Source organism: Chelonia mydas, chromosome 1, assembly GCF_015237465.2.
Source record: "Chelonia mydas isolate rCheMyd1 chromosome 1, rCheMyd1.pri.v2, whole genome shotgun sequence".
Classification (NCBI taxonomy): domain Eukaryota; kingdom Metazoa; phylum Chordata; order Testudines; family Cheloniidae; genus Chelonia; species Chelonia mydas.
Window position 1 is genome coordinate 87443653 of NC_057849.1, and position 18657 is coordinate 87462309.

Genomic DNA, 18657 nt, shown 5'->3' on the forward strand with positions numbered 1-18657 from the left:
TTATTAGGTGTGCTTTGTTAGATATGCTAGTTTCATTTACCATAGTAAAGAGGAGAAATAATGTTTTAAATCATGAATTCATGAAGAAGAACATGGATGAAGACCATGTTTCAAGAATACAAAGAATATCTCCTTTGACAGATGTCTATTACTTTATATAATTATAATAATGAAAAAAAACGTGGGAGAATATTAAGTGTATGTATCTTATTGTATCAATCCCTACTCCCCCCAACCCCCTTCCCAGCTTCTTAGGTAACATGACTTTTTAGATTGAGGCAGGAGCCTGTGATTGTATAGCACAAGGGCACCCCAATCCTGACTGGGGTGCAACTGGAATTAAATAAATGATAATGATAAAGTGGTAAATGATAAACTACACCATCTGCTCAAGAAACTCCCTGAAAAAGCACAAGAACAAATCAGCACGGACACACCCCTAGAACCAGGGGCATTCTATCTGCTACCCAAGATCCATAAACCTGGAAATCCTGGACGCCTCATCATCTCAGGCATTGGCACCCTGACAGCAGAATTTGTCTGGCTATGTAGACTCCCTCCTCAGGCCCTACACAACCAGCACTCCCAGCTATCTTCGAGACACCACTGACTTCCTGAGGAAACTACAATCCATTGGTCATCTTCCTGAAACACCATCCTAGCCACTATAGATGTAGAAGCCCTTTACACCAATATTCCACACAAAGATGGACTACAAGCCATCAGGAACAGTATCCCCGATAATGTCATGGCAAACCTGGTGGCTGAACTTTGTGACTTTGTCCTCACCCATAACTAGTTCACATTTGGGGACAATGTGTACCTTCAAGTCAGTGGCACTGCTATGGGTACCCGCATGGCCCCACAGTATGCCAACATTTTTATGGCTGACTTAGAACAAGGCTTCCTCAGCTCTCGTCCCCTAATGCCCCTACTCTACTTGCGCTACATGGATGACATCTTCATCATCTGGACCCATGGAAAAAAAGCCCTTGAGGAATTCCACCATGATTTCAACAATTTCCATCCCACCATCAACCTCAGCCTGGACCAGTCCACACAGGAGATCAACTTCCTGGACACTAAGGTGCTCATAAGCGATGGTCACATAAACACCACCCTATACTGGAAACCTACTGACCGCTATGCCTACCTACATGCCATCAGCTTTCATCCAGACCACACCACACGATCCATTGTCTACAGCCAAGCCCTTTGATACAACCGCATTTGCTCCAACCCCTCAGACAGAGACAAACACCTTCATGATTTCTATCAAGTGTTATTACAACTACAATACCCACCTGCTGAAGTGAAGAAACAGATTGACAGAGCCAGAAGAGTACCCAGAAGTCACCTACTACAGGACAGGCCCAACAAAGAAAATAACAGAACACCACTATCCATCACCTTCAGCCCCCAACTAAAACCTCTCCAACTTATCATCAAGGATCTACAACCTATCCTGAAGGACGACCCATCACTCTCACAGATCTTGGGAGACAGGCCAGTCCTTGCTTACAGACAGCCCCCCAACCTCAAGCAAATACTCACCAGCAACCACACACCACACAACAAAACCACTAACCCAGGAACCTATCCTTGCAACAAAGCCCCTTGCCAACTGTGTCCACACATCTATTCAGGGGACACCATCACAGGGCCTAATCACATCAGCCACACGATCAGAGGCTCGTTCACCTGCACATCTACCAATGTGATATATGCCATCATGTGCCAGCAATGCCCCTCTGCCATGTACATTGGTCAAACTGGACAGTCTCTACGTAAAAGAATAAATGGACACAACTCAGACGTCAAGAATTATAACATTCAAAAACCAGTTGGAGAACACTTCAATCTCTTTGGTCACTCGATTACAGACCTAAAAGTGGCAATTCGTCAGCAAAAAAAAACTTCAAAAACGACTCCAACGACAGACTGCTAAATTGGAATTAATTTGCAAACTGGACACCATTAATTTAGACTTGAATAAAGACTGGGAGTGGATGTGTCATTACCCAAAGTAAAACTATTACCCCTTGTTTATTTCCCCTCCTACTGTTCCTCAAACGTTCTTGTCAACTGCTGGAAATGGCCCACCGTAATTATCACTACAAAAGGTCCCCATCCAGCCCCCGCTCTACTGCTGGTAATAGCTCACCTTTCCTGATCACTCTTGTTACAGCCTGTATGGTAACACACATTGTTTCATGTTCTGTGTGTATATAAAATCTCCCCACTGTATTTTCCACTGTATGCAGCCGATGAAGTGAGCTGTAGCTCACAAAAGCTTATGCTCAAATAAATTTGTTAGTCTCTAAGGTGCCACAAGTAGTCCTTTTCTTTTTGCAGATACAGACTAACACGGCTTCTACTCTGAAACCAATGATAAAGAGTGTAGACTGAAATGCTGAAGGGGATATAGAGAACTGAGGGCATTGCTGAGTTGAATTATGCGTGACTCAGAGGTAATCCTGCCCCCATGAAAATGGCTGCCCCATGAAAGCATGCCTGCTCCACCACCTTTTCAAAAGAATGTGGCATACTCCTCCTCTCCTCTGCTTTCAGGCCTGTGGTGTTTCAAGTGTGGTAGAAAAGAGTAGGAACTATTCTTTCCTTTGAGATTCTGGTCAGCTCTTACACAGGGATTAAAAGGGGGAGCTCCTTTTGCCCTCACCACACTTTGCCAAGCAACATGGGGGCTGGTCAGAAAAAGACATGAGTCAGAACATCTCTTGAGGAATCTTCACCACTGGAGCTCCTATGGAGCCTTTTCAATAGAATATCCTGAAACAGGCAAGTGGTATCTCCCTTGAGATTCGTCTTTCCTCACCCAATGCATACCTGTGTCCAGGGGGTGAAGCATGTGCATGCACAACTTACACAACCTATTGCTATGTGGTTAAGATGACTCCAAGTTTGAAAATTGGGCCCTTTAGCTCTTTATTGTCAACAAGAGTCACTGACAGTGGCCTAAATTGCCTATACTGGGATATCTTGCAAAATTTGATTTATTAGAGGGCCACTGTCAGGGCTTGCAAGCCACAACTTCATTGCATTCAATGGGCTTATTTTTGTATTTAAAATTAAGCAAGTGGTTAAGAGTGCTTTGTGCACTGGAGTACTTTGAAGGATGGAGCCCTTATTGCATTAAGGATGCATTAATGCACATGGGAGAGATCAAGAGAAGCTGTAAAAGGGAAGATAAAAGTATTTACTCTTTGAAATTGCTACGATTGTCTGCTCCCAAGAATCCTGTGAGCATACTATAATCACAATAAAAATAGACAAAGATCTTTAACATATTTTGGAAAAACATTTCTCCTTTTTAAAGCTCAGCTCATATAGCTAACATTACTTCACTGACTGCACCGGTCATTTGCACATTTTTTTAAATTAAAATTTAGGTTTTCTGTCAAATCTTTCATGAGCAATGTCTGCTTTCCACACAAAAAAATCAACATTTTTGTCAAAAACCAAACATCCTCCCAAAAGACAGGGACTCCCATGATGTATGGCAGCAGATCATCAAGACAGTATAGTGTGGTGCATCACAGGTGATGTAGTCCAGCTAGGGAGTCCCGCCTAGAGAAAAATGGGGGCAGAAGGCACTTGAACTATAGCTCCCATGAGGCACAGTGGCAGCATTTCTAAATTGAAATTTTGGTTCTCAGCTGTACATTTTCCATTTTGTGGTGATTTTTTAAAATATTTTCCTTATTTTTTCCTAGGGGGTGGGGGGAGGAAGAAGGACAAGCAAACAAACAAACCCCATTAAATGACCGGTTTCAGAGTAACAGCCGTGTTAGTCTGTATTCGCAAAAAGAAAAGGAGTACTTGTGGCACCTTAGAGACTAACCAATTTATTTGAGCATAAGCTTTCGTGAGCTACATGCATCCGATGAAGTTAGCTGTAGCTCACAAAAGCTTATGCTCAAATAAATTGGTTAGTCTCTAAGGTGCCACAAGTACTCCTTTTCTTTCATTAAATGACCAGCTCCTGTTTAAATAATTTGGGACAACTTTTTAAAGAGAAGGGAGCTATATCTTGGTTTAAGCAATCATGAGATTTAAATAAATTCTCTTTTTGAAGTGGATTCTTGCTTTTGTTGGTAATTCTACCTTCCTTTGGCATTATCACATATCTGCCCCAGCCAAATCTTCAAAGAAGCAGTCATGCTGTCTTAAATTTATTTCAATGGTCTGGTTGAACTCTGCTAACATAAATGGTGTACAGGTTGCGCCTGCTTTGATTCTCTTCCATACATACACCTGGAAAACTAGTTTCATCTAATAGTTTGCTTATTAGGCAACAAAAACTCTGTGACTGATTAGTGAACATTTTTATATTATCTCTTAGGATCTACCAGTATTTACACTTTCTGACTATTTCATGTTTTCTCTGCTAAGAGTGGATTCATTAGACTCATGACAAAAATACTTCATTTGTTAAAAAAAATACTACTCAAAGTATTAGTGAAATGCCAAATACAATCAATTATATGTCTATGCTTTTTTTATTAATAATAAATTCAGAATCTGTAGTATAAAAGGCTACAAACACAAACTTGAAGTTTTATGTAGGTGCATATCAAATATGTATCAGTAAATGTATTCTATGAACTCTATGATGTATTTTAATCACAGAAGAATATTGGGGTTTAAGGTTTTATTGTTTTGGCAAGCTTTAAAAAAAATGAAGGAAATATAGCAAATTCCTAACAATGTCTGCTGGGTAAATGTTTATGATGCTGTACTTTGTATCATCTCAAATTTTGACTCCTCTTAAATTTAAGATTGCCTTATGCCTAAAGCTGATCAGTACCACCAAAGTTATCCTCCTGGTTTTAAACCCCGCTGCCACATTCTTATTCCTCAACACATACTTGCAAATCAAAGAACAATGTAAATTACTTGTATTTGGCAAATACCAAAACCTGGGACAGTAGAGGAAATTCAAGTAGAACATTTTTTACTGTTGGCCCTACTAGTTCCACTGGACAACTGGGTTTTGGAACTGACTAACTGATCAGATGGTTTGCTATTTCTTGCAGCTATTGGTCCTCCAGCAGAAACCCTCAAAGGCCAGTTAAAGAAATGAAGTGTGGTCAGTGGAAATTACCACTAGGAGCTTTGCTCGCTGTAGTCTTGTGTTAGAGAAAAAACCACACCCAAACCTCTAAACCATTACGACAGTAATCTACAGTGACATCATGAAAAAATACAAATTTAATAAACCTTTACAAGTCAGTTTAAACTAAATAGGGGCCACAAATGCTATTACAAACATGTCACAATTGCATGGTGCCTACTAGGGTAGAGTTAAGGGTATGTGGGTGCCTTAACTGTGTATTTCTTAACTTAACATGTTTATATTACTTTAAACTTAATCATAAGATTACAAGGATGTTGTATTCAGAGTTAGTCTGAATTCGCGAAAAGAAGAGGAGTACTTGTGGCACCTTAGGGACTAACCAATTTATTTGAGCATAAGCTGAGCTGTAGCTCACGAAAGCTTATGCTCAAATAAATTGGTTAGTCTCTAAGGTGCCACAAGTACTCCTCTTCTTTTTAAAGATGTTGTATATATCCATTAGAAACCCAGGAAATTTAACATTTTTACCTTTAAATGACTAATATGTACTCAACTTTAACTTCACTTTAACATATTTTTAACATAGAGAATTGATTTGGAGAAGATTACAACAGGAAACACCAACAAAAAATAGCCCAGTTCTGCTCCTAGTGAAATCAAGAGGAGTTACAACTTGTCCCCATGGAAGTCAATGAGAGTTTTGTCACTGTCTTTAAAGGGGCCTTAATTTGATCCTGGAAGTTTTCTATTGACTTCAGTGGAGTCAGGACCAGTCTCATAAGTAATCACTATAATGACTTCTCACAGAACAGTATGATCTAAAAATAACCAATATTGACTGGCATTTACTTAGTTGATATGGAGCTACTGGTAAAAAAAATGAATAGAACAAATGGGATTCATATATTAGCACTTTGTAGGGAATGCTATGTTCAATTTGACATTATAATCTGAATCCTAAGGAAAAGCTGTTAACTTTCACATTAAAGGCTATGGACAAGGTTTTTTCCTCAACAGGAGAAGTGAAAAAAGAGGATTATACACCAGGATTTAAGAGGCCTCACACTGACAGATTGTGGAAATTGTAAAGGCAGACCACTAGCATTAAATCATTATTTTTCTGGCATGTTCTGTTATCTTAGCTGGTAACTAGTTGACTGAGAGCTGCAAAACATGTAACTAAGTTCCCTTTCCCAATCCCTGGTATCCTTTGAATATTTATTAAAGTTAGCACCAAAGAGAACCTTATCAGTTTTGAGTGGTGACCAAATCTCTGCCTCTCCCCTCCTTTAATATAATATTCATGGAGAAACTTCAGAGAGCAATAGCCTCATGCTGAAGTCCTTACATCAGGCAAAACCCAGTGAAGCCAATGGGAATCTTGGACTCCAGTGAGTTTTGGTTCATGCCCTATAAGAATATGCAAGTTATTTCTTCAAAAATGTATTAAATCTGTGTAAATCTGTGCCAATAAATCCAGTTCTCTTTTGTTTGGCATGCTTTTTGCCATCACATTAACATTGGCTTATGTTGTGTACTTCTACATCTTGCCAAATAACTCCTGCCTAAAGAAATGTATCAGTATGGCTTTTGTGTATGCTCAATGGTTTTTTTCCCCCCATTCCAAACATTTTAAGTGAATGCAATGCTTATGCAAAATTCTGGACAGGCCATCCAGGAAAATGAAGTTCTTTTTTCAGCCACCGTGCAAGGTACAAACCAGGCTGAGATAGTGCAAGCTTCCCTACACTTTCCTGTGACATGAACCTTACCCATTACTTGCAGGAACCACTTATACAGGTAAGAGGTAAGTTTCATTTCTAAGCCAATTCCATTTTTGGTCTTTCTGCCAAGACTGACAACATGAATTTCCAATTAATGCCAAAGTAGGATGATGATAAATAAAGACAACAAGAATCAATGCACAAATACTGACTGGAAAGAAAGGAGCTGAAGTTAGTAGGTTAGTTAGGTCCAATCTCAACATCACATTTAAGGTTATGTTTACATGCTTTGCTGAACAGGATGGATTTAAGCATGTGCTTAAGGTTAAGCATACGATTAAGTTCTTTCTGAATTAGAGCCATATTGATTAGAAATGAGACCATGCCACTAAAAAAAAAATCTGATGGTGAATTGTGTTAATAGGGAATCTTCTGTAAAACTGGTAGGACTCAGGGGCCTATTTTCAATGTGGAGCCTCACATTTTAAAAAATGACAGGCAGCGCAGAACAAATGCAGAGGAGAACAACAAAAATGGTAAATTTGAGCTGTGAGAAAATGCTAAGGGTTGAGATACATGCAGAGGAATTGACTGTTATTCTAGAACAGATATGGAATTTATCTAATAACAAACTTCAGTATACACAGAAGATTTGTCTATGCATGTGCTTTTTTGTTTGTCTGTTTTGTACAATAAGATGTATCCCCAACCATCCCTTTTTTTGACATAACCCTTTTTCTGGAATGAACAGCATAACTACTAAAGTCGGATGAAAAGCACACTTTTTTCAGAACAGCATGATAATTTTCTGCATAGACAGAGCTGAAATGTTATGTCATGCAAGGCATATTCAACTCTAAGTTATATTGCATATTTGCAATAACAAAGATATGATACATTCATTTCCTTCCCCCACCTCTCCACTTCATTTTTGGATGCAAATGCAGGGTCAGATTGTGGACTGTGATGCACATCAGTGCAAGGGAATATGAAGGTACGAGGTAAATCCTTATTCCATTGTTCCCACTACCTGTATAAAGGGTAGCCTTGTGTGAGGAGTAGCAAGCTCTGCAGAGCTGCTATGTCCTGTAAGTGGGCAGCAGAGAGCAGGAAGGGCTGGGGAGTGGGCAGAGCTTGAGTTATCCTTTAACACACTGGATAATCTAGTTATGTCAGCACATCCGGGAGTTAACACTGCCATAAGTACAAAACTGACACAATCCTACTCCCTCCCTGGAGCATGAGGTATACTATGACTTTGAGTGTCACGATCTCCCACTTGGAGTGCCCCATGTGATGGGCAGATCATAAACTCATGATCTTGTCCTTAAATGGTTTTTACTTTACCAAAAAGCAACTACTAACCACTTGGAACACAATAATCAACGATATGTATGCATAACTCTTTTAACAGTGTCAATAGTGTATTTATAAACAGTCCCTCAGCACTGAAGGAAGCTCTGTACTGAAAAATCTTGATAGTATAAGCTATATTGGTTATATTTGCAAAATCAAAAAAATCAGCTCTAGCTCTGGGTGTAGATTACATGTTGGGAGGGAAAAAACAACACACCCTGTTATTTAATTTAGGTTACATAGCCTCTTTCTGTTATTGTTGCCAGCAGCTCTGGAGATACAGCAGGCTTACTTGGAAAGCCATACATATTTAAAGTGCCCAATCCTACCAGTTTCAGCTAGCACAACACTGATTAATCACTGCACATTTTCCTTCTCCCAGGGTACTTATGAAGTCTTCCTTTGGTCTTTTTCAAAACTGAATCTCTTAGAGATACTGAATACAAACTAAGTAAAAATACTCAGACCATATAGCAAAATAAAAGATGAATACCTGCTGAATAAATAACCTGAATAAACCAGGTTAATCATTGAACAGTTTCAACTCCCAGTATGACAAAGTAGAAAATACATAAAGCTCCACTTCTGATATTTATCTTTTATAATCCTTCAAACATTATGGGGTATATGTTCAGCGCTGTGCGGGGGGGGAATTTGGTGGGAATTTGGGAATTTATTCCTGTCTTAGTTAAGAAGAGCTGAATGACTAATTCCCCAAGCTCTACACTGAAAATGTTTCCAAGCTTTGGAGGCAAGCAAGGGGCTCTCAATGAGAGGCAAAAGTCTGTATCCAAGAGTACATTTCTTTTCTCCTAACAATACATTTTTTATTTGTTTCCAAACTTTTCCATCCATTTCATATTCGCTCATTTATAAGCTCTCTTTGCTGCTTGATTTCTGTCTTCTTCACTGAAGAAACTCATAAAACACTGAAGGTGATGGTCTTCATCCTCAGTAAAGAACAGTGCAGTTCTTTGAATGGATCTACATTTCTTGCCTGTACACTGATCTAATTATAGCAGTTATGGATGGATTAGCTTTCAGAGTGGCAATGGAAACCCATTTGATGTAAATGGGGAGCACTCAATACTCCCAACAAGATGACCAGCACTTCTCATGATTACCCTCTAAATCTAAAGCAAGCTACTTTATAGCTATAAATACATTATGTAAATTGTATGTGAGATTATTCTAAAACGATGTATGTTTATGTACCCCATATACAGAAGTTATTTTTATGCAATACTTTCAGTTTCACCCAGAAAACGATGTGACAAAATAAGTTGAAAGGGAAACTGAGAAAGCCAACTGTATACTCTTCTTGTGAACTTTCTGTTGTCCCATTATGGGCACTGAATAGGAGGACTGCTCTAGCTGTTATTGCATTTATCCTTTTGCCTCTGGGGGCCCATCTGCCAAAGTCAACTTTTCCATTGCAGGCACATCAAAAAGATGTGAACACACTACTTTGCTAAAATTCTATAACTCATGCCACTCATTTGGCAACTTCCAGCTGCTACATATTTAAAGCAACTTTGGAATTATGTATATTGCACTGGAGAGTGAGAATGAAATGAAAATCAGCAAGGATGACAAAGTAATTTGATAATATAACCAGTTATTCTTTTCCTTTTACAGTCTTAGACAGAATTGCATTTCTGTTTTTAAAATAAGCCTGTACATTTATTTTAATCATTTATGAAATAATGGAGATCTTGTATTTGTGGAATCATGAAGCCCCAAGTCAGAAACTACAGAGGAGTGTTAGTGCAGAGTTCTAGAAGATCTAGGCTAAGGCTAAATTTTCACAATTAATTATACCTTCCATTCCCAACTTCCAGGCTTCTTTAATAAAAGACAGCTGTTGCTCACTTTTTGATATGCCTAAGGTAAATTGATTTCCTCAAAAAAACCCACCCATTCTCCTCCCAGAATTCACCCATAGCAGGTCATGTAAACATTGCTAGAGCATAGCTTCTAAAAGTTGGCCCCAAGCTAGTATTCAAGCTTTTTTATTTAAAAACCCACAAGTAAAGTATGATCAAATATGGATTCCAAGACGTACTATACATGCATTTCCCATTCATGTGACCATACAATATTATTGCCTTACAGGTTGTATGTTTTCTTTTTTGCAGGTAATATCCTCTTAAGTCAGTGAGACTTTGAGATAATGTTAACTGAACAGGATTTGTCCAATTATCCACAAAAATTAAGGTGTATCTAATTCTAGTAAATTAAATTAACCAGATGATGATCAACAGATACTACCTGTCACTGAACATTCAGAGCATCTGAGCACTGTGTACTTATTATAATGTAATATTTCATAGTTCCTGTTTGCCTAGATATGATTAAAGTCTTGAGCCAGTTTTGCAATCAAATTATACTTTATATTCATTAAATTAGGGAGATAACAAGGCACAGAATTATGATAAAAATAATCTGTCAATCTCTAATTGTATTTAGTGTGCTTGTATGTGTGAGAACGGTAGATTTGCCAAATATGCATTTTGGAGGCCAACAAAACCATCTGCAAATTTAGTTCAAATCTGGCAAATAATTTTGGCTGAAAAAACCCTAGAAATATTTTTGGAAATGATAAAATGCTGAAAATTGACATTGAAAAAAAATGTTATTTAAATGAGGTTCAAAATGTTCTATTTCACCTGAATCTTTTTTTTTTTTTCCCAACTGTGATGAGAAATCTGGAGAAAAAAAATATTTTGGTTTGAAACCAACTAAATATTTTTTCGGAGTTTTTGGTTCAGCCACTCAACCTGTGGGGTGGGAGGCAGTTATTCACTGAGATCTGGCCACAACTTGAGAAAGTACTTATTAAATGTGGTTCTCCCATTCCCAAATGCTTCTTTAATATTCTATTCTGGATAAGAATGGATGACAAAACAAATAATGGAATTAATCCTATAATTAGTTTAAGCTTTAATTATAGAGTAGTATCTGATAAAATTTAAGATAAATTTCAGATATTGTCATAGAAGATTAGGGTTGGAGGAGACCTCAGGAAGTCATCTAGTCAAACCCCCTGCTGAAAGCAGGACCAACCCCAACTAAATCATCCCAGCCAGGGCTTTGTCAAGCCAGGCGTTAAAAACCTATAAGGATGGAGATTCCACCACCTCCCTAGGTAATCTATTCCAGTCCTTCGTCACCCTTCTAGTGAAATATTTTTTCCTACTATCGAACCTAGACCTCCCCCACTGCAACTTTAGATCATCACTCCTTGTTCTGTCATCTGCCATCGCTGGGAACAGCCTAGCTCCATCCTCTTCGGAACACCCCCCTCAGATAGTTGAAGGCTGCTATCAAATCCCACCCCACCTCATTCTTCTCTTCTGCAGACTAAAGAAGCCTAGTTCCCTCAGCCTCTCCTCATTATTAATGTGTCCCAATCCCCTAATAATTTTCATTGCCGTCCGCTGGACTTCCTCCAATTTGTCCACATCCTTTCTGTAGTGGGGTCCCAAAACTGGACACAGTACTCCAGATGTGGCCTCACCAGTGTCGAATAGAGAGGAATAATAATTTCCCTCGATCTGATGGCAATGTTCCTACTAATGTAGCCCAATATGCCATTAGCCTTCTTTGTAACAAGGGCACTTCATTGACCCATATCCAGCTTCTCGTACACTGTAATCTCCAGGTCCTTTTCTGCAGAACTGTCGCTTAGCCAGTCAGTCCCCATCCTGCAGTGCATGAAATTCTTCCATCCTAAGTGCAGGACTTTGCACTTGTCCTTGTTAAACCTGATCAGATTTCTTTTGGTCCAACCCTGCAATTTGTCAAGTTCACTCTGGACCCTATCCCTACCCTCCAGCATATCTACCTCTCCCCCCAGCCTAGTGTCATCTGCGAACTTGCTGAGGGTGCAATCCATCCCATCATCCAGATCATTAATGAAGATGTAGAACAAAACCGAACCCTGGGGCACTCCTGTCATAAATATAAAGGGAAGGGTAACAACCCTCCTATATACAGTACTATAAAATCCCTCCTGACAAGGGGCACAAAATTCTTTTACCTGTAAAGGGTTAAGAAGCTCAGGTAACCTGGCTGGCACCTGACCAAAAGGACCAATAAGGGGACAAGATACTTTCAAATCTGGGGGGAGGGGGAAGGCTTTTGTTTTTCTGTTCTGGGGCTGTCTGTTCTGTGTGCTTTCCGGAGAGAGATCAAGAAAGCAAGCAATCCAACTCCATTAGAATTAGTAAGTACTAGCAAGGAAATGCATTAGTTTACTTTTGTTTTGGCTTGTGATTTTCTCTGTGCTGAGAGGAAGGTGTATTCCTGATTTTCTTTTTGTAACTTTAAAGTTTTTGCCCAGAGGGAAATCCTCTGTGTTTTAAAACTGATTGCCTTGTGAGATTAGTTTCCCTTCTAATTTTACAGAAGTGCTTCTTTTACCTTTTTTTCTTTCTAATAAAGAGCCTGATTGATTTCTCTATTGTCCTAAGACCCAGGGGTTTGGGTCTGTGATCACTTTGTAACCAATTGGTTAGGGTATTATTCTCAAGCCTCCACAGGAAAGGGGGTGTAAGGGCTTGGGGGGATATATTGGGGGAATAGGAACCCCAAGTGGTCTTTTCCCTGATTCTTTATTAAATCACTTGGTGGTGGCAGCGTACCCTCCAAGAGCAAAGAGTCTGTGCCTTGGGAAAGTTTTAACCTAAGCTGGTAGAAATAAGCTTAGGGGGTCTTTCATGTGGGTCCCCACATCTGTATTCTAGAGTTCAGAGTGGGGAGGGAACCCTGACAACTCCACTTGATACCGACTGCCAACTAGACATCGAGCCATTGATCACTACCCGTTGAGCCCGACAATCTAGCCAGCTTCCTTTCCACCTTATAGTCCATTCATTCAATCCATACTTATTTAACTTGCTGGCAAGAATACTGTGGGAGACTGTATCAAAAGCTTTGCTAAAGTCAAGGTATATCATGTCCACCGCTTTCCCCATATCCAGAGCCAGTTATCTCATCATAGAAGGCAATCAGGTTGGTCAGGCATGACTTGCCCTTGCTGAATCCATATTGACTGTTCCTGATCACCTTCCTCTCCAAGTGCTTCAAAATGGATTCCTTGAGGATCTGCTCCATGATTTTTCGAGGGACTGAGGTGAGGCTGACTGGTCTATAGTTCCCTGGATTCTCCTTCTTCCCCTTTTTTTTTTTTAAAGATGGGGCACTCTATTTGCCTTTTTCCAATCGTCCAGGACCTCCCCCAACCACCACAAGTTTTCAACGATAATGGCCAATGACTCTGCAATCACAGCAGCCAATTCCCTCAGCATCCTGAGATGCATTTCATCTGGCCACATGGATTTGTGCAAGTCCAGCTTTTTTAAACAGTCCTTAACCTGTTCTTTCACCACTTTCTCCTCCTCCTTATACTGTGCTGCCCAGTGCAGCAGTCTAGGAGCTGACGTTGTCTGTGAGGGCTAACCCAGAAAACAAAACAAAACAGAACAAAAAAACCAAACAAACATTGAGTACTTCAGCTTTTTCCACATCATCTGTCACTGGGTTGCCTCTCCCATTCAGTAAGGATCCCACACTTTCCCTGACCTCCTTGTTGCTAACATACCTGTAGAAACCTTCTTGTTACCATTCACATGCCTTGCTAGCTATAACTTCAATTGTGCTTTGGCCTTCCTGATTACATCCCTGCATACTCAAGCAATATTTTATACTCCTCCCTAGTCATCTGTCCAAGTTTCTACCTCTTGTAAGCTTCCTTTTTGTGTTTAAGCTCACTGAAGATTTCTCTGTTAAGCCAAACAGATTGCCTGCCATATTTGCTATTCTTTCTGCACATTGGGATGGTTTGTTCCTGTGCCTTCAATAAAATACAGCCAGCTTCTCCTGGACTCCTTTCTCCCTCATATTAGCCTCCCAGGGGATCCTGCCCATCTGTTCCATGAGAAAGTCAAAGTCTGCCTTTCTGAAGTCCGTGGTCCTTATTCTGGTGTTCTCTTTTCTTCAGGATCCTGGGGGGGGAAAAAAAGGGGAACTCTACCAACTGATGAAAGAAAAGGAGTACTTGTGGCACCTTACAGACTAACAAATTTATTTGAGCATAAGCTTTCATGAGCTACAGCTCGCTTCATTGGATGATTCAGTGGAAAATACGGTGGGAAGATTTATATACACAGAGAACATGAAACAATGGGTATTACCAAACACACTGTAACGAGAGTGATCACTTAAGGTGAGCTATTACCAGCAGGAGAGTGGGGGGGGGAACCTTTTGTAACGATAATCAAGGTTGGCCATTTCCAGCAGTTGACAAGAATGTCTGAGGAACAGTGGGGGGTCAAGGGGGGGAATAAACATGGGGAAATAGTTTTACTTTGTGTAATGACCCATCCACTCCCAGTCTCTATTCAAGCCTAAGTTAATTGTATCCAGTTTGCAAATTAATTTCAATTCAGCAGTCTCTTGTTGGAGTCTGTTTTTGAAGTTTTTTGTTGAAGAATTGCCACTTTTAGGTCTGTAATCGAGTAACCAAAGAGATTGAAGTGTTTCCCAACTGGTTTTTGAATGTTATAATTCTTGACGTCTGATTTGTGTCCATTTATTCTTTTACGTAGAGACTGTCCAGTTTGGCCAATGTACATGGCAGAGGGGCACTGCTGGCACATGATGGCAGATATCACATTGTTACACTTGTTTGTGTCTTCATTTCCTTCTTCAGTCAGATAAAAGAAGAGTTTACCAATGAATTTACTTATTGAACTTTGCCTTCAAAAGGAATTTAAGATGAGCACCCTCTTTTCTGAATATATGTAGTGGTGTAATCTGCAGGAATATACTAGAATTAATCTAATAAATCTTATTTTCCCCCAGTGAGAATTGAGACATGAAATATTTTTTAATGGAGTGAACTATATATTTTCTCTACATTATCCCCACAAGAATTATTGTCTTCATAGTATGTCTGAGGAGAGGAAGTGGGAACACAGCACCCCCTACCTACTACATGCTGCCTCCTACACACCCAGATTCAAGGTCTAGGTAACCTACATAGACTTATAATGTGTTATATCATCCTCTTACTCCTTTACGTAGGCAATTATTTTTGGAAATCTGAAAACAAAAAATTAAAATAAAAGAGTGAAATGGTTGAGTAATTGTATACTATTTAAATACATACCATCTGGTATATCAAATGCCATTCCGCCCATATCTAATTATACCTACTGGACACATTAGATAGTCGGGATTTTCAGAATAATAGGCAAAGGGTCTGATCCATGACTGCTTACTCAGGCAAAATTTAAATTAAAATAGTAGAGGAGCCAGCTCAGTTTTAAAAAATATTTCCCATGATTTAGAAACAAATACCATTACAACTTCTGCATTTACTTAGTATTTAATTGTTTTGAAGTGTAGATCTTGCTGGTGGAAGGTTTTTTTTGTTTTGTTTTTTAATGTCTCACTTTTTCCCCCAGACCATTTACAAAGCAGTTGTGTTAAATTGGAAAATAAGGCTCAGTCCACACATTACTTGTAATTAGCATTAAGCACATCACTGAAATTTATGATGAGTGCTCAGAATTATTAGCTCTTTTTTTGCTATTAGAGCTTATATACTATTAAATTATTTGCCAGGTCCCAAGTGAGCTAGACATCCAGCTTCCATTACTAAGGGATTTGCGTGCCTAACTTCCTTTGAAGATCCCAACCTATATTTTATCTGACAACATAGAGTTAGCAACAGAAGGTCTGATAGTGCTAGTAAACAATAACCCCCAAAATACCCCAGCTTAATTTAGTGCCCAAACCTGTAGTCCTAAACCAGAGAAAATTCCCATTTAAATTAATGCAGTATTGCAAGATTAATGTCTGTATTACAAAGATGAGAAAACCACAGAAGGGTTTACACAGGATTTGTGAAGTATGGCTTAACTAACACTAACCTTTTCATTAGCTGAAATTAAAACAGAGTTATGGTAGTTGTGTTTATTTGCATTGGGATTTGGCTGTGCTGACTTGAAGTCTGATATATTACAGTTAAATCTGTTGGTATTTCAAAAAATATATTGATCAAGTATAAATTTATCAAGTTACTGATCATATATAACATACATTTACCATCACAGTGTTTGATTATCAGAAACTAATACATAAAAATTCTCTGTTCAGCTGCCCTCCATTTGCAAAACTCATTTGTTTTAATGGGAGTTTTTTTTCTGAGTAGGATTATAGACCCAGTATCTGTAAGATTTTATAGACCATCATGCAATTGTAAAGAGTACAAAAAAGTCACACTAGTAGTGAATGTCTTTCTGGATTTTTTAAGACATCACCAGCAGATTAAAGTGGACATTACTGATTGAACCTTTAATTTAAAAATATATTCACTCTAAACTACTCAATCTTCATTTTTCCTACATAAACTAGGGTACATGACATTGATTTTTCTGGTCTGTAAGGCTTTAATCATTTGGAGGAGTTCTGCCACACCAACGACTGCAAAATCCCCCTTGAAAATACAGGTGTTCAATAAATATCAGAACGTGAGCTATAGTAGGCTTCCCTAGCAAGATTTCTTGAACAGTTAATGAGCACTAATTGTTCTTTTTATAGTTAAAATTTATTTTAAGAGTGAAAGTAAAGCATTTCATATAGCAGTGGAAGAAAATAACCAATTGTGCTGTAACAGAAGTCAGACTGTTGATACCCTTACTCATACTGGCTCTGACCTTTGTTGTGACTTGTGACTGACTCTGGTCTTTGGCTTGACTCCCAGCCACAACCATGACTTTAATGTGGCTCTGACCATTAGGTCATGTCACCCTGTTACAGGCTCTGATATCTATTTAGGGGAAGTAAGATAGCCAAAACTAGTTGGAAGCTACAATTAAACGATTAAATTTAGAACAGATGGATTTAAAAGAGCATGTTTGTAATGATAACTTTTTTTTGAAAAAAAAAAAACTTTAATTTTTCCAATTTTGTATCATTAATCATTTCTATATGTACAAATACTAGAGCTAATTATACTGGAAGTAAGCAATATTTATTTATGCAATTGGAATGAAAACACTTTTAAAGTCTGTAGGAAGGTTCTCAAAGTACTTCCATCTCTCAGAATTTTGAGCTGGTTTACCAGCAAATGGTGCATTACAATGGGACCTTTGTAAAAGTAAGTATTTATTATATTCAGTTTACAGATAAGAACACTGTCACTTGAGGAGCCTCTGTGACATGCCTGAGACTACACAGGAAATCAGAGATGAGAACAGAACTTGTTGCTAAATATTGATTTAACATTCTAAAGCCTCTCACCACTGTAGTTGTGAGTCCATGCTCAGATTTACATAGACAATTCATTTTCTGGGATTAACTTGTTCCCATAAAATAGGAGGCAGGTTTCAACCCCTCTGAAAATAAATCCCTTAATGCACCAACAAAAGCAAACAAAACAAAATTTGAGTTCATTTCAAAGTTGTGCAAAACAGTTACACTTTTGAAATATATAGAACAAAGATTCTTTCCATAACACACCTTTTGTAGTTTAACACTGAGTGTCTTTGTGGAAATGCATTTTCGGGAGTGATCTGAAAGAAAAGAGAAGGTGATCTATTGATGAACGTGGAGACAATGAGTATATGGGGCAGAATGAAAGAAGGAGCAGAGACCAGTATGAGAAAATTAATTAACACATCCTCAGGTAACGTAAATCAGTTTCTTTTCACTGAAATCAATGAAGCTATGTTGACTAACAACAGCTAAGGATTTGGACCTATGTAGGTAAAAATATTTGCCACTTACAAGGACAACTAGAAGATGATGACTTGATATTTTATAATTTTTAGAAGAGTGTGATTTTTGACATCAGAATAAAAATGAAGAGATCTCTTTTGTCATGAAAACTGGAACTTTAGCCTAGTAGCAGCATTAAATGCCCAGGTTCAAAACTGATAATATTCTGCTTACTTTAATTGGAGTGACACCTTTGACTTGGATGCAGGATCAGAACCAATTTCCCTTGTTTCTGTTGCCATATTTTTTACATTATGTCTTAAAGTGCTGTATAGTGTTGTTTTGTGCCATTATACATTTGCTATGTTGTACTAAATAGCTGACTGCATTTCACTGATGGACCTGGAGAATAGGTTCTATATCACTTTGTGAAAGATGCAGTTGTGCTTTGTAGGAACTTCCCTGTGCTGGGAACAGCATGGAGCTGCAGTACCTGAGGAAAGAACTGGGAGAAATCATACCCCAATGGACCCAAAGACACAACTTGGCCTTTAGTCTGTAAATCACATTGGAACTGTTCAGGGTGAAAGAGCAACAGAAGTGTCAATATAGGAAAAGAACAGATTACATATTTCTCTGCTTTTGTTGTATAGTGTTCGACCAGATCCTCAGCTAGCATGTCTCCATTGACTTCACTGCTATTTTATATTTGTGTAAGAAAAAGGTTAGACCCAAGTATGGTTGATATTT

At 38.7% G+C, this 18657-nt stretch overlaps 1 long non-coding RNA gene across 3 annotated transcripts in view; it reads right to left on the bottom strand.

The window, feature by feature from the left end:
- LOC122463634 overlaps positions 1-18657 on the bottom strand; it is a 56099-nt gene that overhangs the window by 17557 nt on the left and 19885 nt on the right. For all 3 annotated transcript variants that reach the window (XR_006287182.1, XR_006287181.1, XR_006287180.1), the window contains one exon: positions 17710-17762. This is a non-coding gene — a long non-coding RNA (uncharacterized LOC122463634). The remainder of the gene's footprint in view (positions 1-17709; positions 17763-18657) is intronic.